We start from the raw sequence: 25,196 nt of genomic DNA on the forward strand, positions 1-25,196 counted from the left end.
GATATAGTGTCCTTCCTCATCTCTTATTATAGTCTTTGGCTTAAAATCTAATTGATCTGATATAAGGATTGCCACCGCAGCTTTCTTTTGATGTCCATTAGCATGGTAAATTGTTTTCCACCCCCTCACTTTAAATCTGGAGGTGTCTTTGGCTCTAAAATGAGTTTCTTTAAACAGCATATTGATGGGTTTTGGTTTTTTTTTAATTCATTCTGATACCTTTTGTCTTTTGATTGGGTGATTTAGCCCATTTACATTTGGGTAACTATTGAAAGGTATGAATTTAGTGCCATTGTATTGCCTATAAGGTGACTGTTACTGTATATTGTCTTTGTTCCTTTCTGGTCTACCACTTTTAGACTCCTCTTTGCTCAGAGGACCCCTTTCAATATTTCCTATATAGCGGGTTTGGTGTTTACAAATTCTTTTAGTTCTTGTTTGTCCTGGAAGCTTTTTATCTCTCCTTCTATTTTTGATGATAGTCTAGCTGGATATAGTATTCTTGGCTGCATGTTTTTCTCATTTAGTGCTCTGAATATATCATGCCAGTTCTTTCTGGCCTTCCAGGTGTCTATGGATAAGTCTGCTGCCAATCTAATATTTTTACAATTGTATGTTACAGACTTCTTGTCCCAAGCTGTTTTCAGGATTTTCTCTTTGTCACTAAGAGTTGTAAGTTTTACTATTAGTTGATGGGGTGTGAACCTATTTTTTTTTTTTTTTTTGAGGGGGGTTCTCTGTGACTCCTGGATTTTGATGCTTGTTCCCTTTGCCATATTAGGGAAATTCTCTACTATAATTTGCTCCAATATATCTTCTGCTCCCTCTCTCTTTCTTCTTCTTCTGGAATCCCAATTATTCTAATATTGTTTTGTCTTATGGTATCACTTGTCTCTCGAATTCTTCTCTTGTGGCCCAGTAGTTGTTTGTCTCTCTTTTGTTCAGCTTCTTTATTCTCCACCATTTGGTCTTCTTTATCACTAATTCTCTCTTCTGCTTCATTTACCCTAGCAGTAAGAGCCTCCATTTTTTTATTGCATCTCAGTAAAATAGCTTTTTTGATTTCAGCTTGGTTAGATTTTAGTTCTTTTATTTCTCCAGAAAGGGCTTTTATTTCTCCAGACAGGTTTCTCTAATATTTTCCATGCCTTTTTTGAGTCCAGCTAGCACCTTAAGCATTTTCATTCTGAACGCTGGATCTGACATCTTACCAATGTCTGTATTGATTAGGTCCCTAGCCTTTGGTACTGCCTCATGTTCTTTTTTTCTACGGTGAGTTTTTCTGCCTTGTTATTTTATCCAGATAAGAATATATGAATGAGAGAATTAAATATTAAAAAGGTGTCAGAGACCCCAGAAAAATGTACACTAACCAAATCAGAAGAAACCCCAAATTGGGGGGGGGGGAGAATAAAGGAGGCAAAAAGAAATTTTTTAAAAATTCAAAAAATATATACATTAGTGTGGTGAATAGAACAGAGCCACCCACTTGATTTTAGGTGTATTTTGATCTCTTAGAAGAAACTACCTCCCAAAATTTTAAAGAAAGAAAAACTTATATATATATTAAAATAAGGATAAAGACTGTGAAGGGATGGAATATGAGTGTAAAGATGAAAATTTTTAAAAAATTCTAAAGAAAAAATTGATAAGTTTATTGGAAAAAGAAAGAAAAAGAAAGTGGAGAGAATTTGCTCAGTCTGGAGACTAGAACAAAGCCCTGTGCTAGATTTCGGGTATATTTTGATCTATTAGAAGAAATTGTATCCCAACATTTTTTAGGAAAAGAAATCCTATATGTATACAAAAAATAAAGTTAGATACAATGAAGGATAAAATATGACTATAATTATGAAGGTTTAAAAAGATTTTTTTTTAGAAAGGTATTGTTAAGATAAGCTAGTTACATAAGGTTAAAAGAGGAAAGAGGAAAAGTTAAGAAAATTAGAATAAGAAAAAAATAAAATTAAAAAAATTTAATTAACTTTGCAATACTAAAGAATTATGGGGAGAAAGCCATGAAGTCCATGCTTTGCTTTCCCCTCCTCTGGAATTCCTCTGTTCTCTGTGATCAGTGAGCTTGGTCTTGGCTGGATGTTCTTGCTGATCTTCTGGGGAAGGGGTCTGTTGCAGTGATTCTCAAATGTCTTTTTCACAGGCGGAATTGCACCGCCCTTGCTAGGGGGGTGCTAAGTAATCTGCTCAGGTTCGCGCTCAGGAGCCTTTGTTCCTTGAACACTTTCTGTACTGCTCTGGAGGACAGGAATGAAAATGGTGGCCTCCAGGGCTTCACTCCTCAGTGTGCCCTCAGAGAAAAGTGGTCAGTCACTCCCATCTCCCTGGTCTCTGGCTGCTCTCCGAGCTCACCGGCCTGTTACCGAGCGTTTCTCTCTCTCTGGCACACAGCCCCGTTTAGAGTCTCCAAACCCAGGAGATTCCTGCCACTCTGCTCTTCCAGTGGAGGAAGGTAGGTTTTCCAGATCTTTCACTTGTGGGGTCCCTGCTCAAAGAGCAGTGGTCCAACTGTGCTATGAATCACAGTTTAAGGTAACCCCAAGCCGAGGGCTCACTCCTCAGCTCCGACTCTGTAGCCAGCTCCCCTGCTCTGATACCTGCGAGCTCTGCTACGCTCGGACACCCCCGATCCTTCTGTGACCCCGCGGGACCTGAGACCACACTCTCCCCGTGAGGGTTCCCACTGCTTTGCCTCTGGAGTGATGTCCCTCAGTGGAGCAGACTTCTAAAAGTTCTGATTTTGTGCTCCATTGCTCCACTGCTTGCCGGGAGCCAGCCTCTCCCCCTGAAGTCTATGTTCCCATTGCTTCAGATTCACTTCTCCACATGTCCTATCTTTCAGAAAGTAGTCAATTTTCTGTTTCTAGAATTGCTGCTCTTCTTCTCTTTGATCTCCTGTTGGGGTTGTAGGTGTTCACAGTGGTTTGATAACTAGCTGAACTCTTGTGACCTGATGTCATCTCAGTCTGCTACTCCTCCGCCATCTTGACTCTCTCTTGATACATGTGAACAAACTTCTTGCCAAAAGATTGTAATCTCCCACAACCCTGACAATAGTGTATCAGTATTTCCCCTTTTAATGAACTCTTGTCAGACTTGAGGACTTACTTATTTTAAGGGGTGGAGGAGGTGGTTCCCAAGCAGTCTCCACACTAGCATGGAGCGTGATGTGATCTCACCACCCCAAGATCATGACCTGGGCTAAAGTCAAGAGCCATATACTTAACTGACTGAGCCACCCAGGTACCCCTGAGGACTTATTTTTAATATCAAAAAGATAAGTTTTATTCTATTTAAGAATCCTCTTACAGAGTCCCATGGTGCACATGTCTTTATGATTTTACTCCATTCACTTTGGCATATTGCCACAGCTACTTGTGACTCTTTCTACACCAATATTACCCGGGTGTAGTTGTTGATAGGAAGAAACAGGTTCCTTGGTTTGGTTTGAATGTGTTGCTCTGAGCATACAATAGAGACTGGTAGGCATGTGCAGCTGTGGAATGCCTAAGAGAGATGCTCAAGACACCATGTGACATATGTGTTAGTATATCCCCAAATTGAAACTGAAGCTTAATTCTTTGACTGGAGCTCTTTGAACAGGGTTTTGGATACCCAAGCTAGAGAAAGCTATAAATTCACAGGGCATAACCTACAGACTTCTAAAAACGGAGTTAAAATTTTTTTTTTAAATGATAAAAGGCTATGTTGGTTCTTTGGATGACTTCAGTTGGCTCTGTTTATATCTTCAGGCCACTTCCGTATTCCATTGTAATGGTTGGATCCATTGTCACACCAAAAGAGATGAAATGTGGTTTTGGTTTTGACAACAGCATTGCTGCTATACAGTCAGAAGAAATTTTATTTAGGGCCCTGGTCAGGTTGGCTGAAGTACTGGTTTTTAATATATCATGAAAGTAGACCAGATACCCATTAAATTAGTTCTACATGGAGGAGAGATTTTATAGAAAAATACGAGATACTCATTTTTCAAGGTACTAATCAAATATCACATCTTCTCCAAAGCCTTGCCTGGCCACTCTAACTCCTGTTTGTTCTCTTTGTTGGCCCCTTCTGCTATTATAGCAATAACACTGCATTAGAGTTACCTGTTTACATGACTGCTTCCCCACTACCCAATTATGGTCTTGTAGACAAAGATAATGTTTTCCTTATTGTATACCCAAAATATTATATATCCATGTAGTACCTCAGAGGGTCTGACATTCAGTAGATGACTGATCATTGATTAGTGAATGATGGAAACAGGGACCTATAGGAAGAAATGGAAAATAATCTTAAGTGGATGTATCCTAAATAGCGTGTATCTTAAATTAGCTTTTTTAGTCAAAACAGACAATATGGAAATGTGCTTCTCACTTTATAGATGAGGAAGTGGGTCAGAGCAGAGGAAAAGTGACTTCCTCAAGTGTCACAGCTGACACCAGGTTCAGCATGCAGATGTTCCACTTCTGAATTCCATGTTCTTTTCAGACTACCTCAATGTAATTCATTTTAGGACAATGGATGAATATAGTTATTTTCTGATTATGTGGGGAAAACACCCTGAAAAATAAGCTTCCTTCATTTGGGGGTGTGTTGATTCCTCCCAGCATATTTTGGAATAATGCAAATGGAGAAACACCCCTTAGTCAGTGTAAGATTCATGGTATTTTGGGACTTCATAAAGAAGATGGAAGAACTGAGTCTTCTCAGTGGAAGACTATATAAAAATTGTAATGTTTTAGTGTTATTGTCACATGCTGATGACTTTTACTAGTGCTATATTTGAACAAATGTCACACCTATATTTATACTTCATAATTTTTTGTGAGTTAATTAGTTGAGTAAACTCATATAATGACAAAGCTGTGTTTGACCCATAGTTTAGCAAGTGCTCAATATTTTTCTTTTTCTTCCTGTTCTTAATACAACATTCTTTACCCAGAATTTTTTTTCTGTCCTGAGGCATTCAGACGAAGCAATTGTAATGCTTTTTTATTATGGTAGCTAGAAGAAGCAATTGATAATATAAAAGTTATTATGAGCAAAGGGAAGTTCCAGTAGAGAAGTTCACCTAATAGAAATCAGTCAGTTCATAGTCTTGACAGGTTACTGTATCAGGCTTTCATGATTAGGATTCTATTGCACCTTAGAGGGGGATGATCCATTAAGTAAATCATTCTCTTTATTTTGAAAGTAGGCACTGAAAGAAACCATCGGAGGAGGGTCACAAGAGAACCAGGCAGGGCTCCTGGTTTTCTAGGCACTCAAAGGCATCATGTAGATACCATGGACACAAAAGAGGCAAAAACAAAACAACAAAAATAAACTTTTTAACTTCAGAGAAAGTGACATCTGAGAATGGCAGTGGAGAGGGACAATGACAAAGAGCATGGGGGTACGAGGGAGCACAGACCCGTAAATAATCTCTGTGTTCCACATGGGTTTCTGTCTGGCCTGTCTTTCATGTTTTCCATCCAGAGAGCCTCCATGTCCTTTGGTTTCTCCATTAGTAAAAAGAAGATGAATGACAAAAGAAGGTTCTTTGCTTGCTTGGTCTTTTGGAATAAGATAAGGGAATGTGCCATTAGCCAAGATGTCCATTAATCTAACCACCACCATAGTTCTAGCTTATGGTTTTAATTAACATTATTTTCTTTGATTATATTTAATTACCCTTATAAGCCCTAAGCACTTTGGCAGGGATGTGATGGGGAAAGTTACTATAAACCAAATTATGAATTTTATTGCTATAATTGCAGTTGAAACCCATGACATCAATTAAATCCTCATTTCTTATTGCCTTAGTTCATATGATCATCATTCTAGGTATGTATAAAATCTCAGTGTGGCATAATTATGTAATTCCTTAAACAAAGGAGTTCTAGTACCCTGGTTAGAAGAGGCAGGAGTCTAAAACCTTGCAGATAACAATACTGGAAGGATTGTGAGAGCCTAAACTGTCTTTTTCCTTGCTGTCTCTCCATTTCATGTAGCTCAGACCAAGGAACAGAAAAGAAGATTAGTAAGTGGTGCCTATGGAGATACTGATGCTTGATCTACCCAGGTACTGCCATGTTCAATTCCTTATGGTCTGTCACGACTTGACAGGTAGGTTTAAGTCTGCGTTCAAGTTTCAAATAGCATTGAAGTCACAAAATCTACAGAATCAGAGTTCTAGGATATGTTAGGGTAATTAATCTTAGCTGCAGCAACAAATAAAATCTTGAAATTTCGGGGGCTTACCAAATAAATACTTATTTCTTACTTATTGCCTATCCCATTTTGCTGCTATAGAATTTGGAACATGTGGTTTCTGTGGTGGTTTTGAGTGAGAAAATGGAGATGGTAGAGGTGGATTTGTTCTCAACTGCTTTGCCTGGAAGTGACATGTGTTTCCACTCGGAGTGCTAGGGCTAGAATTAGTTATATGACCTCAGATGTACTTTGAAATATAGGGGAGTTCATGGTATATTAGATGAATACTAACTGTCTTTGACACATTAACATTTCTGTGGAGCACCAGGGATTCCACTATAGCCTGAGGTACTGACCTGTGGATGCCAAATAATGTAAACATACAGATGAGCCAGACTTTGTTCTGTGGGAAATACTTTTCTTTTAACCTTAAAAATTAATTTATTTCTTAGCAAAGTAGAATTGACACGTAACAGTTTATTAATTTCAGATGTACATGATTTGATACATGTATATATTATTTAATGATCACCATAATAGTTCTAATTAATATCTGTCACCATGAATAGTTACAATTTTTTATTTTTATTTTTATTTTTTTAAGATTTTATTTATTTATCTGTCAGAGAGAGAGAGCAAGAGAGCGAGAGTGAGCACAGGCAGACAGGATGGCAGGCAGTCAGAGGGAGAAGCAGGCTCCCTCCGGAGCAAGGAGCCTGATGTGGGACTGGATCCTAGGGCACTGGGATCATGACCTGAGCCGAAGGCAGCTGCTTAACCAACTGAGCCACCCAGGCGTCCCTAGTTACAATTTTTTTTAATGATGAGAACTTCTAAGATTGCCCTTTTAGCAACTTTCTAATATACAATACAGTGTTATTGACTGTAGTCACCACGTTGTACATTATATCCCCAGGACTTACTTATTTTATAACTAGTAGTTTGTACCTTTTGATGCCCTTACGCATTTTGCCTACCCACACCCCTGCCTCTGGCAACCACCAATTTGTTCTCTGTATCTATGAGTTCAAATTTTTTTTTAATTCCACATATAAATGAGATCATCTAGTATTTGTCTTTCTCTGTTTGATTTATTCCACTAGCTAATGTCCTCAGGGTCCATTCTTGTTTTTGTAAATGTCAAGATTTCGTTCTTTTAATCGCTTGATAATTTCTGTATCTATATCTATATCAATGCCAATTTCCTTCATCCATTCATTCAATAGACACTTAGGTTGCTTCCATATCTTGGCTATTATAAATAGCACTGCAGTGAATATGAAGATGCATATATCCTTTTGAGTTATTGTTTTCATTTTCTTTGAGGAAATGCCCAGAGTGGAATTGCTAGATCATATGGTAGTTCTATTTTTAATTTTTTGAGGAACCTCCATACTGTTTTTCACAGAGGCTGCACGTATTTACATTCCCACCAATAGTGCACAAGGATTCTCTTGACAACACTTGTCATTTCTTGTCTTTTTGATAAATAGCCACTCTGACTGGTGTGAGGTGATACCTCATTGTGGTTTGATTTGCATTTTCCCGACGATTACTGATGCTGAGCATCTTTTCACGCACCCATTGGCCATCTGCATGTCTTCATTTTTTTTTTTTTTAAAGATTTTATTTATTTACTTGGCAGACAAAGGTCACAAGTAGGCAGAGAGGCAGGCAGAGAGAGAGGGGAGGGGAAGCAGGCTCCCTGCTGAGCAGAGAGCTCAATGCAGCGCTCGATCCCAAGACCCTGGGATCATGGCCTGAGCCAAAGGTGGAGACTTTGGTCTCCAGGTGCCAGTACATCTTCATTTTTTAACTGGAATTTTTGTCTGTTTTTGCTTTTGGGTTTTTGCTATTGAGGTCTTTTACCTCTTTGGTTAGTTTATTCCTAGGTATTTTATTCTTCTTGTTGCAGGAAAACCTTTTATTAAAATAAGTTAAACATGCAAGACAGCTAAAAAAAAATCAGGTCATCCTTTTGCCATACCATGATTCTTCAGGATCTTTAACTGGACTCTTCTATTGAAGTGCAACTGAAAAATAATTATACAAGCAAGTTCCATTGTAGATTTTAAGTTGCAAATGTTCTTCCGTTTTGTGGTTCTCATCCAACCTGTATAATATTTTCTTTTTCATTTGGTATCTGTGTTAGTCTGCTAGGTTGTCATAACAAAGTATTGTAGACTGGGAATTTAAATAACAGAAATTTATTTTCTCAGTTTTGGAGGCTGGTAAGTTCAAAATTGAGGTGCCAGCCAGTTTGGTTCCTGTGAAAGCAGATGGCCCACTTCTCACTGTGTCCACACATGACAGAGAATGAGCTGAACTCTCAGGTTTCTGCTTATAAGGACTCTATTGCTGTTAGATCAAGGCCTTACATCTATGATCTCATTCCATCTTAATTATTTCCTTAAAAGCCCTTTCTCTAAATACAGTCATGTTGAAGGTTAGGCATTCAGCATATATATTTTGGGGGGATATAAACGTTCAGTCAGTAGTGTCTTAGGCTTTCATATGAGTTCCTCGGGGCGCCTGGGTGGCTCAGTAGGTTAAAGCCTTCAGGAGGCTGGTTTAAGTTGTTGTTGCAATTTTTTAAAAACCCATCTGTCAAGACTTTTATCTCTTTTTTTTCTTACTGACTCTAAGAGCTGGTTTCTTGAATGTTGCATGTGGTCACATTTCTGTACAGAATAGTTTGAATTACAGTTGTGTATCTTTCAGTTCTAGGAACCCAAGAAGGGTAATGTATATTTCTCAGATTTAGTTTTGAAGTTGTGCTCCTGAGAGACCATGTTTTCAGGTAAATAACTGTCATTTGTAAATCCTTAAAAAGAGCCTTCAAATAATATGAGAAATTAATAGAGAAGTATTATGTTATATAACTATTATAACAAGTTACAATAAAACAGTAGATGAAACTGGCCACGTTTCATATAACAACCCATGTCCAACCCATATCCATGAATGGATAAAGATGTGATACACACACACACGCACAATGGAATAGTACTCAACCATAAAGAAGAATGAAATATTGCCATTTGCAGAAGTGTGGGTGGATCTAGAGGGTATAATCATAAGTGAAAAAAGTCACAGAGAGAAAATACCATATGATTTCACTCATATGTGGAATTTAAGAAACAAAATAAACAAACAGGGGCACCTGGGTGGCTCAGTGGGTTAAAGCCTCTGCCTTCGGGTCAGGTCATGATCCCAGGGTCCTGGGATCGAGCCCCGCATCGGGCTCTCTGCTCAGCAGGGAGCCTGCTTCCTCCTCTCTCTCTCTCTGCCTGCCTCTCTGCCTACTTGTGAGGTGCCTGTCAAATAAATAAATAAAGATCTTTAAAACAAACAAACAAACAAACAAACAAAAGAGATACACAAAAAACCCCAGACTCTTAAACACAGAGAACTGGTAGGTGCCAGAGGAAATGTGGGTAGAGGGATGGGTGCGCCAAGTGAAGGAGATTAAGAGCCCTGAGTAAAAGATGGAATTATTGAATCATATTGGACACCTGAAACTAATATGAAACTGTATATTAATTATACTTGAATAAAAATATATAAAAATAAATTTAAAAATAGAATTACAACAAACAACTATATATTAATATTTTTAAAAGCCAGCACAGAACCAGGGAAGTGTTATTTGGTCATCTGAACCATTTCCTTAGGTTGTAGAGAACTGGTTGGCAGCAACATCATGTGTGTTTACTCTTAGCTCAGTCTTTTAGACCTTAGTGTGAGGTCAGCTGTTGTATAATATAGTTCACAGGGATTTCAGCTTTCCCTTACATCATATACCACGTTATCATAATTGATGGAAATCACCTTTTAAAATACCAAATTATATGGCTGAAGGAACACCTTATCAAAACAAGTGCCCTGTGAGCTGCATGGCTAATAGATGGAAAGATATCCATTAATTTCCAGACTTTGTTCTCACTTTACTTTTTGCACTATCCTCATCATGTTCAGGAGGCTGCAGTCCCCAAAATGACAGTCAGAACCCTCTGTGCTGTCTCGCAAGAGTCAGAATTGCTTTACCCTCCGAAACTTTTGCTTCCAAGGGTTAAAATGCATTTAGTATTCTATTAAAGCACTGATTGGTTAATAGTTGTGAAGTTCTTTGAGAAGGAATAGCACCCATTGTATGAATTTAAGGAGATATTATCTTTTCATTATTTATAAAACACCTTGAAGTGTAATTATCCTTGTTTTTATAAAAACATTTTGTTTGAACGCAACAGGATGTTGTGATTATTGTCTGAATTAGCGGGTGTTCTAAGAGCTATAATTAGACTGGAGAAACCAGAGGGGGATGTGGTGGACTGGAAGCTTGGCTAAGGACTAGGACTTAAGAAGAGGTGCATGCAGAAGGACTGGGTCACACGTGATTGCCATGGTCTTCTTTCTGGCACTGGCTCTGGACGGCAAGAATATGGCTGAGAAAAGGAAATTTTCCTCATAAATAGCTAACTCTATAAATTTGTCATAGGTATAGTATTCTCTTGGCCTCAAGTATTATAAGCACAGTATAGAAGGAGCATGGGCTTTGACATCAGTCAGTTCTTGCTGGAATCTTGACTTTGTTTCTTTTTTTAAAAAATAAAATGTTTAATATGTAAATATTATGTAAATATAAAATATTTGATATGTAAATATTAAATATCTAATATGCAAATATCAAATGACACACTCCTGCACAAGCAATGGACCAAAGAAGAAATCAAATGGGAAATCAAAATGTGTCTCAAAATAAAATAAAAAGAAAACACAATGTTTTAAAACCTGTGGGATACAGCAAAAGCAGATGTTAGAGTGAAATTTATGCTTGTACTAAGGAGAAAAAGTTCAAATAAACAACTTAACATTATACCACAAAGAACTAGGAAAAGAAGAAACTTGGCAGAAATTTAGTAGAGAAAGGAAATAACAAAGAAAAATCAGAAATAAATAAAATGGAGACCAGAATAAACAATAACATAACATTGAAAGTAATGACCTGTTTTCCCCAAAAATAAAATTGGCAGTGCTTTAACTAAGGAGAAAGAGAAAGAAGACTCAAAATCCAAAATGAGAAATGGAAGAGAACAATACAACAGATAACCACAGAAATAAGTAGTGTGGTAACAGATTACTATGAACAATTATATACTTGCAAGTCAGATAACTTAGAAAAAGAAACCAGATAATTCTTAAAAACACACAGCTTACCAAAATGGAATCATGACTCTTCAATCCAAGAAACAGGAAATATTCTTAGACCAATAACAGAATCAAGTTAAATTAGGAATCAAAAATCTCCTAGCACAGAAAAGCCCAACAACATGGTTTCATTGGTGAATTCTACCAAACATTTAAAAAAGAAATTAATGACGGTCTTTATCAAAATCTTACAAATAATGGAATAGAGGGAACACATTCAAAATCATTCCATAAGGCCGGTACTACCCTGATATCAAAGCAGGATAAAAACAATACAAGAACAAAAAAATCTAGTTTGTCCGATATAAATATTGCTACTATGACTTTCTTTTGACATCCATTTTTATGATAAATGTTTCTCCACCCCCTCACTTTCAATCTGCAGGTGTCTTTAGGTCTAAAATTAGTCTTCTGTAGACAGCATCTAGATGGGTCTTGTTTTTTTTTAATCCATTCTGACACATGTGTCTTTTGGTTGGAAAGTTTAATCCATTTACAGTCAAAAGAATTATTATTATTTTTTAAAGATTTTATTTACTTATTTGAAAGATGGAGAGCACAAGTAGGCAGAGCAGCAGGCAGAGGAAGAGAAAGAAGCAGGCTCTCCGCTGAGCAGATAGTCCAGTGTGGGGCTTGATCTCAGGAACCTGGGATCTGGCCTGAGCCAAAGGCAGGCACTTAATTGACTGAGCCACCCAGGCGCCCCCAAAGAATTATTGATAGATATGAATTTAGTGCCATTGCATTACCTGTGAAGTTGCTGTTCCTATAGATTGTCTTGTTTCTTTCTGGTCTTTGTTACTTTTGGTCTTTCTTTCCCATGCAGAGTCCCTTTTAATATTTCTTGCAGGACTAGTTAGTGGTCATGGTCATCTTTTTGTTTGTCTGGGAAACTCTTTATCTCTCCTTCTATTCTGAGTGATAGCCCTGGTGGCCATCTTTGGCTAGCAGACTTTCTCCATTCAGCACTTTGAATATATCATGTTGCTCCCTTCTGACCTGCCAAGTTTCTGTTGAGAAATCTCCAGTTAGCCTTATGGGATTTCCCTTATAAGTTAAGGATTTCTTTTGTCTTGCTGCTTTTGAGATTTTTCCTTTATTGCTATATTTTGTAAATTTAATTACAGTATGTCTTGGTGTTGGTCTGCTCTTATTGATTTTGGTGGGAGTGCTCTGTGCCTCCTGGATCTGGATGTCTGTTTCCTTTCCCAGATTAGGGAAGTTTTTGCTATTATTTCTTAAAATAAGTTTTTTGCTCTCTTTTCCCTTTCTTCTTATTCTGGGACTGCTGTAATGTGAGTGTTATTACATTTGATAGAGTCACTGCATTCCCTAAGTTTGTTTTCGTGCTGCATAGTTTTTCTTTCTCTCCTTTGTTCAGCTTCATTAGTTTCCATTATTTTATTTTCTAGGTCACTAATTAATTCCTTTTCTCCTTCTGGCATGCTATTCATTGCATCAGTCCTGTTTCTTTTTTTTTTTAATTTTTTATTTTTTATAAACATATAATATATTTTTACCCCAGGGGTACAGGTCTGTGAATCGCCAGGTTTACACACTTCACAGCACACACCATAGCACATACCCTCCCCAATGTCCATAACCCCACTCCCCTTCTCCCAACCCCCTTCCCCCCAGCAACCCTCAGTTTGTTTTGTTAGATTAAGAGTCACTTATGGTTTGTCTCCCTCCCAATTCCATCTTGTTTCATTTATTCTTCTCCTACCCCCTTAATCCCCAATGTTGCATCTCCATTTCCTCATATCAGGGAGATCATATGATAGTTGTCTTTCTCCGCTTGACTTATTTCACTAAGCATGATACCCTCTAGTTCCATCCACATCGTCGCAAATGGCAAGATTTCATTTCTTTTGATGGCTGCATAGTATTCCATTGTATATATATACCACATCTTCTTTATCCATTCATCTGTTGATGGACATCTAGGTTCTTTCCATAGTTTGGCTATTGTGGACGTTGTTGCTATAAACATTTGGGTGCATGTGCCCCTTCGGATCACTGCATTTGTATCTTTAGGGTAAATACCCTGTATTGCAGTTGCTGGGTCATAGGGTAGTTCTATTTTCAACATTTTGAGGAACCTCCATGCTGTTTTCCAGAGTGGTTTCACCAGATTGCATTCCCACCAACAGTGTAGGAGGGTTCCCCTTTCTCCGCATCCTCGCCAGCATCTGTCATTTCCTGACTTGTTAATTTTAGCCATTCTGACTGGTGTGAGGTGATATCTCATTGTGGTTTTGATTTGTATTTCCCTGATGCCGAGTGATATGGAGCACTTTTTCATGTGTCTGTTAGCCATCTGGATGTCTTCTTTGTGGAAATGTCTCATTTCTTGATTGGATTATCTGTTGTTTGGGTGTTGAGTTTGCTAAGTTCTTTATAGATTTTGGGCATCGTTCCTGTTTCTAATCTTGTTTATTGTACTTTTCATCTCTAATTGATTCTTTTTTAACTCTTCTTTCAGTGGTAAGGGTCTCACTGATGTCTTCTATTCTTTTCTTAAGCCCAGTGAGTGAGTATCCTTGTGATTGTTGCTTTAAATTCTCCATCAGGCATGTTACTTACATCTGTTTTGCTTAGGTCTTGGTGGTGTCCTTGTCTTGTTCTTTTATTTGGGATAAATTTCTCCATCTTGGCATTTTGTCTAAGTCTCTGTCTTCTGTATATTAGACATGTCATTATGTTTCCTGCTCCTAAAAGGAATGGCTTGTGAAGAAGAGGTCATGTTGTGCCCAGGGCATAGCACTTCAGAGAGTGGCTCCATTGTGTGCTGTGTGCACATTGCTATTGTGTTTTGGCTGCTCTGTCCTTCAGACCAGTCATCTACAGAGGCTCTCCTTGCCTGCCGTGGACAGTTTGGTCCATGGCCTGAATGTGGTGAGTTTTAACAAGCTCAAATCTTCTTGTGAAATGAGACCTGTTGCCAACTCCACCAGTACCGAGGCCCTGTAGAACTCTCTGGTCTGGAGACATGCTGTGGGTAGGGGCTGGTGCTCATTTTCTGGGGAGGGGGACGTGCTGCCCTTTGACTGAGAAGGGCAATTCCACTGGAGCTCAGGGTGGTGGGGTTTGGTGTGAGTTAGACAGCCATTGTCAGTGCTGTGCTTCTCCCTCCTGGTAAGGGGTGGGGGAAGAAAATGGCACCAGTCAGCTCTTTCGTTCCTGGAAAGGGGTCTCCATGAACACTGCCTCTCAGGGAGGTGCTCAGAAAAGAGTGAATAATGTCCTCCTTGTGTGCCCTAGGCACTCTCGAATTGCTATTTCCACACTGTCTGCCCCAGGATGTTTGCCTGCCTTCTTTCCAGGAGTAGTACAATGCCCTCCTGGATCTGTCCAAGCCAAGCTGCTTACCTTTAAAACTCTAGGCTTTAGAGATATGGTGTGGGCAGGGGTGTGTGTGCTGTTTTTCTGGGGGAGGGTCCTGCCATGCTGGCACTGAGGCAAGCATGACAGAGATGGGCAGTCCCACCAGAGCACAGCAGGGCAGGGCTTGGTGTGGACAGGTGGGGCACCCAGTATCAGCACTGTACTGCCTCCGAGATGGCTCTGTGTTGATGCTGAGGGGCAGAGGTGGCAAATGATGCTGGCCAGCTCCCCTGCTCCTGGAGAAGCCTCTCCAGGAATGGTGCCTCCCAGGGATGTGTCTTCCCACTGTGTGCCCCAGGCACTCTTCAGGTGCCATTTCCACATTGTCTTTCCCCAGTTCTTTCCCTGCCTTCTCTCCAGGAGCAGGGGAGGGTCCTCCAGGCTTTATCCCAGCCAAACCTGCTGACTTTGGAACCCCAGGCTTTATTCCTTGCCTCTTGTTTTCCAAGGGGGGGCTGGTTCAAGGAAGTGTTCTTGTATGTTCCCCCGGGTTTTCCTCTCTCTTTGTCTTTCTTTCTCTCTTTCTCTGGGGTATTTAGGATGATTTGATAGTTACCCAGTTGTGTTTGTGGGATGAGATGCCTAGGGTCCTCCTACTCTACCACCATCTTGGGGACTTTGACTTTGTTTCTCAGAGCTATTTTGATGCTGACTATTCACCTAACTTCTTTGATTTTAGCTTCCTAATCCACGAAATGGGACAAGTAATGCATAATGTGTGGCAAGTACTAATCACTGTGCCAAATTCACTATGGTGCTCAATAAATTGTATTGATAATCATGATCATTTTTACTCAGATAACATGAGAAAAAAGATGAGAAAATTCAGCCCAATTGACAGTGACTTTTTTTTTTTTTTTTTTTTTTTTTTTTTTTAGTTGCGCCTTGCATTGTAGTGGTTTCATCAGCTAAAAGTCTTGGTTCTAACAGGTTAATTGGTTACTCCTGTAAGAAAATAGCTATTTGCGTTTTGATAGATATCCTATAAGCATTACAATAATTTAACCCAAAGAATGGCTTTAGTAGGAATTTCAAGCAGAGTCAGGCTGGTGGAGAAAGGTTCAGGGAGTATGACCTACTCTGGACTTTTATATGGAGGACAGTTTACATAACAAACAGCAGTGGCATTTTACCGTCAGAGCTTATGACTTTGGTGTTTGATGTGGGCATTAATGCAGTGGACAGGAAAGGGCACAGTACATTTAAAAGTCAATTGTTGCTACATTAAGATAAAGCATGACAATATTAGTCCTTTGATGACTATAAAATGGGCTTTTCTACCTCCATTACAGCACCTCATGGTTTCCACACTTAGACTATGACTATTCCAGAAAGAATGAAAAAAAATATTTACGCATATTTTAGATACAGTTTAATTTCTCAATTGATCTACTTATTTTTTAAATTACTGAAATAATGCATATTTATTCTAAAAAAAAAAAAACCCTAACCATTCAGAAGTATAGATGAAAAAAATTACCTTAAAGAAATTTTAACTTAAAAATTTTGTCAACATTTCGGTGTTCATCACCATTTGATAGATGATGAGGGACCTAGTGGCATCCTGGTGAAGGTTTGCAAACTCTCAGCATTTCAAGTGAGCACACTGTAATCTTTTTTATCCACAAGTTCTTTCAGGGTGACTCCTAGGCATAATGGCAGGACAGGGACCCAAGCTTCTGGCCTGGGAGCTTTCATAAAGGGTGAGGGATTGGGCACACATGAATGCAAGACAGAAGAACTTAAAGTTTCCCTTTAGAATTAACCAACCTCATAACCAACCAATAAAAAAAAAATACTCCTGTAGAAGAAGGCTGTGGTCACAGTATAATGTATTTTGTTGGTGGGAGGAGTGCAGAGAGAGGGGCTTATACCTTCAGTACCCTTTAAAGTAGAAAGGATGATAAATAAATAAAATCTTAAAAAAAAAAAAAAGGGACGCCGCCTGGGTGGCTCAGTTGGTTAAGCAGCTGCCTTTGGCTCAGGTCATGATCCCAGCATCCTAGGATCGAGTCCCACATCGGGCTCCTTGCTCTGCAGGGAGCCTGCTTCTCCCTCTGACTCCGCCTTCCTCTCTGTCTGCCTGTGCTCGCTCTTGCTCTCTCTCTGACAAATAAATAAATAAAATCTTAAAAAAAAATAAAGTAGAAAGGATGACATAGGCTTTCAAAGTTGAGTTTTGGGAGGTTCCATTTCTAGACTTGTCAGTGTGAAAAAGTAGCACAACTCAAAGGTAGTGTTGATCATTGCTGAAGATCTCTGCTGAAATTATTATTGCTAAAAAGTGTTTATAAAAGACCTGTTAGAGTTCTTGGTTTCTGGCCAGGAGGAGCTTATGATTTCTCTTTACACCCATGGCAACAGATATTGAGGATGGATACACGGATGAGAAAATGTTGAATGAATTTATGGGTGTGCTATTGTATACAGGAAGGAATAAATATATGCTGAGTGGTGGAATAACTATGATAATACTTTAGGAACTTCATTTCAAAACTTGTTTTATTTGTTATCCATTTCTTCTTTGTTCAAAGAAAGGATTAGGCCAGCTTTTAGGGATGTGTTTAGTCATCTACTGCAGTGCGACAAATCACTCTGAAACTTAATGGCTTAAAATAATAGCAACTGTCTATGGATTGAACTCAAGTAGGTGGTTCTTCTGCTGGTTTTGTCTGGGCTTATGCAGCTTCTGTTATCTGGAGGTTATCTAGGGTTGGAAATCCAAAATTGCTTTACTCATACGTCTGTCTTCTCAGCTTAGATATCTGGACCAGGCAGGGGCTAGCTGGGAATCTATTTCTTTCTCTCCTTGCCTCTCTCTCTCTCTCTCTCTCCACACAGTGTCTGCAGCAAAGGAGCTGGACATCTCTACAGTGTGGTTGAGAGCCCCAAAGAGGGTGAAAACAGAAGCTTCCATATCTCTTATGGCCTAGGCCAGGACTGGCAAAGTGTCACTTTCCCCATATTCTCTTGATTAAAGAGAGTCACAGGGCAGCCTGGATTTCATGTCAGAGGAAAAAGAGACTAATTTATTGATGAGAAGAACAACCAAGAATTTGGGTCATCTTCAATTCACCAATGTACAAGACATCCAATAATAACTTCTAAAAATGGCCATTAAACTTTTTGATTGAAGGGCTACTATCAGCTGTGATGTTTTACACCAACACAAATGGTCTAATATTAGGAGTCCCAAAATTTCAACTTGCCAACTAGCCCAAGGTTTAAGATTTTTTTTTTTTTTTGGATCAGAGTTACTCATAAAATTTTATAATAATAGGGAGAGAATTTGAAGGTCACCTAGCCCAACCGAATGTCTTTTGACAAAAACAAGATTACAGACATTAATCTGTAACACATCAGGGTAACATATGGACTAGCTAATTTGTTTATGTGACTAATTCACTATGACTTTGATTGAGAACAGGGTCATGGGACCAATACATTTACATGGAAGGGAAAATGTAGGAAAATATTCAGAGTATGGGATGTTTTTTTAACCTAGCAAGGCCCTGTGAATGGAGATGTGCATGTTAGTCCTAAATAACACAGAGTGCTTAGAATAGAGCAGAGATCAGAAAATCTGTAAGATATATTCTACCAAGTGTACAATTTGCTCCAGAGAGGAACTTTAAAGTGGTTTGCTACAACTCTCTTCCCATTAGTCAGAAGACTTCTTGTAAGAAGTGTTTCAACATCATTGGAAATGAGAAGCAGCTTTCTCATGAACTGCTTAGTTAATATAGAGAAATACTTAATTTTCCTCTCAGAGATTGTCTTTTTTTCATCTTCTTGTATAAGCTTGAGGTTTACTGAAAGATAAATCTTGGCTGATTCTTGTTTTCATCTTTCTGTAATATCTCTTTCTTGTCTTCTTAGAAGAGGAGGGTGTTAACTAATCTGAGATTGTGTTGATTGCTGGCCTCTGATATTTTCAAAATGTATGTTTCTAGTGTAGGTTAGTGTTTTAGAGTGTGTGTTTATCCTAATAGAACCCAGCAAAGCCCAGCCTACTGGCCTTTGCCCTGAGCTTGTAGAAACACATGTGTCCTATTTCATTTTGTAGTTGTCCTTGTTAGCTGGGCTTAGCAGCTTTGGTCTTATTTTCTGAAAATTATGGGTATGCTTTGAGGTGTCAACATGCCTCAACATGTTCTCAAGGAAGCTTCAAGAGGAGTTTCACTGTGAAGCCAATACATTTTATCTGGAAAAGGATAATTCTGTAAAAGAGGAAATAACAAGTAAGGGACAGCCCCCTGAAAATGGTAAGCCAGAGATTCCCTCCATCCCCTTCTCCTGCCCTTGAACAGGCTGATAGCATTGCTATTTCCTCTTCCCAGTTTCTAGCTTCTGTCTCCGCCTTGACCAGCCCAGTGTCTATAACAGGAGCTGTGTCCATGGGCACTTTCTGAAAGGGGTAGAGCTCCTTTTTGTAACATTTGTAGGTTCTTTTTGGGCCCGAGTAGTTTTTTAAAATTTTCTTTCTTATCAGTATATGTGTACTATGATCCTTGAACTTATGTGGAGAGAATTTGTGCATATAGTGGCTGTATTAAAAAAAAAACTGATTCAATTAAGTTGTTTTTTTTTTTTTTTTCTTAGACACAGAATAACTTCAAATGATTCTGAAGTCATTAAAACGTCTTAGTATTTCCAAGAAAAATACTCAGGTCATAGCCTGTTTCTCAGTATAAAAGATTTGTGCAGCTTGGAACTAATTCACAACCCTAAGTTCCACTTCACTTCGTGCCCTTATGATTGAATTAGCTAAAATGTCAAGCATTTAATGAGTTGAGAAGACAAATTCCTGGTCTTATGTGTGATATTTGCAAAGCTTTAGATTTCTATTTCAATAAAGCTTAAATAGAAATTCTATGCAGTGAATCTGTGGGACTTTTGACTGACCAGGAAAGCTGGCCACTGTTGATATTAGCTTCTGCTGGGGTGTGATTTTTTCTTTTTGAAACTTAAAGTATAACAGGAGTAAACCAATGCCTATTGACTCACAGTTTGGATTTCTCATTTGTTCTACTGAACTGATGTGATGGCTCTTCGACTCATTTTGCACTGTTAGAAAGGATCCCTCTTGGCTAGAAGGTCCCTAGTTGTTTGCGGTGCCCACACCTTTACCCTTTGGTCTTCACTCACCGTCCCCCCCCCCCTTTCCTGTGTGATCTCTGAAGGACAAGTTTTCTCAGAGACCCTCAAAACTGATCAATACCAGAAAGGTGGTCATCAGAAAGAGTTGTGCCTTAGGCTTCTGAGGTGAGATTCTGAGATGTCAGTGAGTCTAAAACAATTTAGGTGAAGGAGTGATACAGATCTAAAGGTCTGCCTTTCTGGTTCTTTGGGAATCTATGCTAGCGTGGGTCTGCCATGAGTGTTTTCTGATGGTGCTTCACTTGCATGGACCCATGTAGGGCTGGAAGGGAGGTGGGTGTGGCTTTTATAAAATGACCAGGACCTCCCAAACTTTCCTTTAGGGGCAACTGAGAGAGGAGATATCCCCCAACTTGGCCTCCAGACCCAGAGATCCTGCCCATTGTTATCAAAAATTGGATTTCAGACAGCACCATCTTCCTGTGGTTGTGGGGACTCTCGGAACAGGCTAGAACAAGAAGAGAACAAGTTGTCAACCAATTTTGCCCAAACTCAGGCTAGTTTAGCCATCTCAGAGAAAAAGAACAATTTTGCCTGAAGGCATTTCTGGTACTGATTATAGGTTGAGGGGGCCTGAGAGACAAGCAGCTCCTGACCTGGAATAGCCTGTCAGCTTCTAGGTGGGTCTGTGCAGAAGAGGGGTGGGTGGTGAGGAGATCTGTAATGAATCCTCTGGTAGAGGGCCTAGGTGAAGAGAGAGACAGGAGAGGAGGAAAGCAGAGGAGAGGAAGAAAGAGAAAGATTTGGGTTAGGAGTTTTCCAAGGGAATAGACATAAAAGAAAGGATTGGGAGGCCAAAGACAGATCCTTGAGGGACTCCTACTCCTGATGGCATCTCTGTCAATCCATCTTCCCTAGAAAGATGTTATCTTCACAGGACAATCTGTAGAGCAGTCTTACCTTCTTTCAAAGTCATGAGACACACATCTAGGTTTCTGGCATACGGCATATTTTCTTTTTCTCTGACATGTTTTTTTTAAATAAATTCCTCAAAAGAATTCCTCCTTGCCTATCCTCTTTTGAACCCACTCCAGTTACACTCCCTTCCTTTCCATGCAGGTGAAACTCCTATCAGTGTCTCCAGGGTGCCCCAAATACCTACTAGTCTCCCCTCTACCCTATATTGGCCTTACTGTTCCTTCAGTACCTGAAGACATCTTCCACCTCAGGACTTTTCTTTGCTCTTTTGTGTGGACTGTCCTACCCTAGCTATGATTCAGTTTCATATTTCATTCTGTTTCTCAGAGAGGTTTCCAAGATTACTGTACCTTTTCCCTGTTTCCATGTCTTGCATTCTTTGTATCATTGCTTATGACATGACATTATGTACAACACCAGAATTTAAGCTTCATGAAGGCAGATACCTTACCATTTACTGCTCCATCTTCAGAATCTAGAACAGAGCCTCATTCATAATTGGTTCTGATTCATAAATGACAAAGCTGGATCAACCAGCTACCTTACCATATGGCATTCAGATAGTTCTCAGGATGATAGATGTGTCAGTAGATTCATATTTGTGATTTATTCAATGTGTGGCTTTTGACTAATCCTACTTAATTCAAATTAAATATGTTGTTTTGTATTTGTGATAGATTGCAAACTTTATAGAAAGCATTATTTAACATCTGATAGTGTTACAACTAAGCAAATTGATGACATCAACACATCAACGTTATCATCAAGTTTTATATACATATTTATTTAAAGAGTTAATTTTTTAGAGCAGTTTTAAATTTATAACAAAATTCAGAGGAAGGCACAAAGATTTTTTTCCATATACCTGCTGCTCCCACTCATGAACAGGCTCCCCCATTATCCACATGCTCCACTGGAGGGGTACCTTTGTGACAACTGATCAACCTGCAGTGACACATGGTAATAACACAAAGTCCATAGTTCACCTTGGGGTTCACTTTTGGTGTGTTATACATCCTGTCAGTTTGCATAGAAGCATAATGACATATATCCATCATTATAATATCATCTAGAGTATTTTCACAGCTCTAAAAGTCTTCTGTGCTGTCTATTCATATCCATCCCCTGGCAACCACTGATCTTTTTAACAACTCTGTCATTTTACCTTTTACAGAATGTCATATAGTAGGGGTCACACAGTATGTAGCCTTTTTACATTGATTTCCTTTATTTAGTAATATGCACTTAAAGTTCCTACATGTCTTTCCATGCCTTGAAAGTTAGTTATTTTCAGTGCTAAATAATATTACATTGTCTGACTGTTTCTTTTAATCTATCCCTTTACTTACTAAAGGACATCTTGGTTATTTCCAAGTTCCGATAATTAGGAATAAAGCTGCTATGAACATCTGTGTGTAGGTTTTTAGGTGGACGTAAGTTTTCAGCTCCTTTGCCTAAATACCAAGGAACACAATTGCTGGGTTGCACAGTAAGAGTATGTTTAGTTCTATAGGAAGCCATCAAAGTCACCGTACCATTTGGCTACCCCACCAGCTGTGTATCAAAGGTCTTGTTGCGCCACATCCTTGCCAGCATTTGGTTGTGTCTTTGTCAGCGTTCCAGATAGTGGCCATTCTAATAGAGGTGTAGTGGTATATCTCATTGTTATTTTATTTTATTATTTTTTAAAGATTTTATTTATTTATTTGATAGAGATTACAAGTAGTCAGAGAAGCAGGCAGAGAGAGAAAGGAGGAAGTAGGTTCCCCGTTGAGCATGTGGGGCTCGATCCCAGGACCCTGAGACCATGACCTGAGCCGAAGGCAGAGGCTTCAACCCACTGAGCCACCCAGGTGCCCCTCATTGTTATTTTAATTTGCATTTCACTGATGATATGTGATATGGAGTATCTTTTTATATGCTTATTTTTTATCTGCGTATCTTCTTTGGTAAGATGTCTGTTAAGGTCTTTGGTCCATTTTTTAATTGGGCTGTTTTTTTTCTCATTGTTGAGTTTTATGGGTTCTTTATATATTTGGAATAATAGCACTTTAGCAGATATGCCTTTGCAAATATTTTTTTCCTAGTCTCTGGCTTGCCTTCTAATTCTCTTGATATAGTCCTCACTTAAAAAAAAAACTGCAGAGGGGCGCCTGGGTGGCTTACTGGGTTAAGCCGCTGCCTTTGGCTCAGGTCATGATCTCAGGGTCCTGGGATCAAGGCCTGCATCAGGCTCTCTGCTCAGTTGGGGGCCTGCTTCCCTCTCTCTCTCTCTGCCTGCCTCTCTGCCTGCTTGTGATCTATCTCTGTCAAATAAATAAATAAAATCTTAAAAAAAAAACCTGCAGAAAGGCAGAGAACTATTAGACTTCTTCCTTTTTTTTTTTTGTTTTCTGTAAGATTTTATTTATTTGACAGACAGGGATGACAAGTAGACAGAGAGGCAGGCAGAAAGAAAGTGCAGGAAGCAGGCTCTCCACTGAGCAGAGAGCCTGATGTAGGGCTCAATCCCAGGACCCTGAGAACATGACCCGAGCTGAAGGCAGAGGCTTAACCCTTTGAGCAACCTAGGTGCCCTTAGACTTCTGCTTGGCGTGTGATAGCTGCAGCAGAAAAATGTAAAAAAGGAAACCCACAAGAACCCCCAAACCTTAGGCTTGCATGAAAAACAATTCAGGTCAGCTAAATACTGACCAGGTGTCTTTGATGTAAGAAGCATGATAAAACATTTGTTTTCATCTAGACTTCAACACTGTAGTGTTACACACTATGTATAGTCATTTTAAATTTATTTTTTACTTTTTAAACTTTTTCTTGTTAATTAGACAACCACAAGCAGAAGAATGAAACTGGACCATTTCCTTACATTGCACACAAAAATAGACTCAAAAGGGATGAAAGACCTCAATGTGAGAAAGGATTCCATCAAAATCCTAGAGGAGAACAGAGGCAGCAAACTCTGTGACCTCAGCCACATCAGCTTCTTGCTAGACATGTCTCCAAGGGCAAGGGAAACTAAAGCAAAAATGAACATTTGGGACTTCATCAAGATAAAAAGCTTCTGTACAGCAAAGGAAACAATCAACAAAGCTAAAAGGTGACTTAGAGAATGGAAGAAGGTATTTGCAAATGACATATCAGATAAAGGGCTAGTATCCAAGATCCATAAAGAATTTCTCAAACTCAACACTCAAAGAACAAATAATCCAATCAAGAAATGGGGAGGAGACATGAACAGATATTTCTCCAAGGAAGATATCCAATGCCTAACACACATGAAAAAAATGTTCTACATCACTCGGCATCAGGGAAATATAAATCAAAACCACAGTGAGATACCATCTCATACCAGTCAGAACGGCTAAAATTAACAAGTCAAGAAACAACAAATGTTGGTGAGGATGTGAAGAAAGGGGAACCCTCCTACACTGTTTGTGGGAATGCAAGCTGGTGTACCACTCTGAAAAACAGTAGGAGGTTCCTCAAAAAGTTGAAAATAGAGCTACCCTATGACTCTGCAATCGCCTTACTAGGTATTTACCCCAAAGATATAAATTTAGTGATCTGAAGGTGGACTGGCACCCCAATGGTTGTAGCAGCAATGTCTACCACAGCCAAACTCTGGAAAGAGCTGAGATATCCATCAACAGATGAATGGATAAAGAAGATGTGGTTCATATATATGATGGAATATTACTTAGCCTCAGAGAGGGTGAATATTTACCATTTACATTGAAGTGAATGGAACTGGAGGGGATTATGCTGAGTGAAATAAATCAGCTAGAGAAAGACAGTTATATGGTTTCACTCATATGTGGAATATAAGAAACAGGCAGAGGATCATAAGGGACGGAAGGGAAAACTGAATGGGAAGTCATCAGAAGGAGAAACAAACCATAAGAGACTCTTAACTCTGGGAAAGAAACTGAGGATTACTGCCGAGATGGTGGGGGGTATGTGGTAATTTGATAATAGGCATTAAGTGGGGCACATGATGTGATGAGGACTGGGTGTTATATACAACTAATGAATTAATGAACTCTAGATCTAAAATTAATGATGTACTATGTTGGCTAGTTGAATTTAAATTTTAAAAATAGTAAAATTAAAAAAAGAAAAAAGAGTTACCACCCCTAGAGAGTGGCCATTTCTGATACAATGCTAGCTAGCATCTTTGGTCTTTGGACTATGCACTCTTGAAAGAATGTTGCTGAATATCTTGAGAATTAAAGTTTGAGCTGATCAGCACTTATATCCCAATAATGATTCTGAAGTATTTTAAGGAAAATATATAAGTATAGACTCTT

General features: G+C 39.0%; 1 long non-coding RNA gene across 22 annotated transcripts in view; it reads left to right on the forward strand.

Moving 5' to 3' along the window:
* LOC309861626 overlaps positions 1-25,196 on the forward strand; it is a 110,475-nt gene that overhangs the window by 46,705 nt on the left and 38,574 nt on the right. For 9 of the 22 annotated variants that reach the window (XR_014310059.1, XR_014310060.1, XR_014310061.1 and 6 more), the window contains exon 2: positions 6,015-6,129. The exons of 12 other annotated variants lie outside the window; for them this stretch is intronic. This is a non-coding gene — a long non-coding RNA (uncharacterized lncRNA). The remainder of the gene's footprint in view (positions 1-6,014; positions 6,130-25,196) is intronic. One more of the 22 variants, XR_014310057.1, reaches the window with a different exon arrangement.

Source organism: Mustela nivalis (assembly GCF_964662115.1).
Source record: "Mustela nivalis genome assembly, chromosome: 3".
Classification (NCBI taxonomy): domain Eukaryota; kingdom Metazoa; phylum Chordata; class Mammalia; order Carnivora; family Mustelidae; genus Mustela; species Mustela nivalis.